This window comes from Tupaia chinensis, unplaced genomic scaffold (genome assembly GCF_000334495.1).
Source record: "Tupaia chinensis unplaced genomic scaffold, TupChi_1.0 Scaffold143851_1, whole genome shotgun sequence".
NCBI lineage: Eukaryota > Metazoa > Chordata > Mammalia > Scandentia > Tupaiidae > Tupaia > Tupaia belangeri.
This window is the reverse complement of record NW_006203702.1, coordinates 31,547-32,431: the sequence shown is the minus strand read 5'-3', so window position 1 is coordinate 32,431 and position 885 is coordinate 31,547.

The following is an 885-nucleotide window of genomic DNA, read 5'->3' as shown; positions in this document are numbered from 1 at the left end:
TGCTGTAGGGCGCGTGCGCTCGCCAGACAGACAGAGAGAGACATAGAGACAGAAAGCGAGAAATCACCCCCCAGGGGGGATGGTCACGCCGCAATCCCTTCTCCTCCATTCTCCTCTCGGGATCTTGGGCACGCACGCACACGCGCCCGGCGTGAGTTTTAAGCCACCAGGTCCAGGACACGAACTGTGGTCGACTACGTGGGAGTCCAGCAACATAGCCATTATGCTAACTGCTGGTTCCCGAATATTAACTTTTTATGTAATATATTACTATCATGTCAATGATTATGCAGTTTTATTTTTTTCACAGATATTTCTTTCTTTTTTTTTTTTTTTTTTTTTTTGGAGAGGTTTAGACTGTAGGAAGAGTGTGCTCGCCAGACAGATAGACAGATAGAGAGAGACAGAGAGACAGAAAGCGAGAAATCATCCCCCAGTGGGGATGGTTACATCGCAATCCCTTCTCCTCCATTCTCCTCTTGGATCTTGGGCATGTACGCATACGTGCCCGGCGTGATTTTTTTAAGCCATCGGGTCTGGGACATGAACTGCAGTCAACTATATGCGAGTCCAGCAACACAGCCATTATGCTACCTGCTGGTCCCAATGATTATGCAGTTTTTCAAATATATTTGTATTTAATTTGTTGGACAGAATCATTTTAGTTTTATCTAACTTTGTTCATTACTACTTTTCTTGTTTTTCATCTTAAGATATAGAAAAGTAGTACAGGGCCAGCAGGTGGCATGATGTATAAGGCAAAGGACTCCCACATGGTAGACCACATTTGAGTCCTTACCCAGTGGCTTGAAACTCATGCTAAAAATGTGTGTGTGCATGTCCAAAATCCATATAGAAGAAGTGAGGAGAAAGGACTGCAGCATG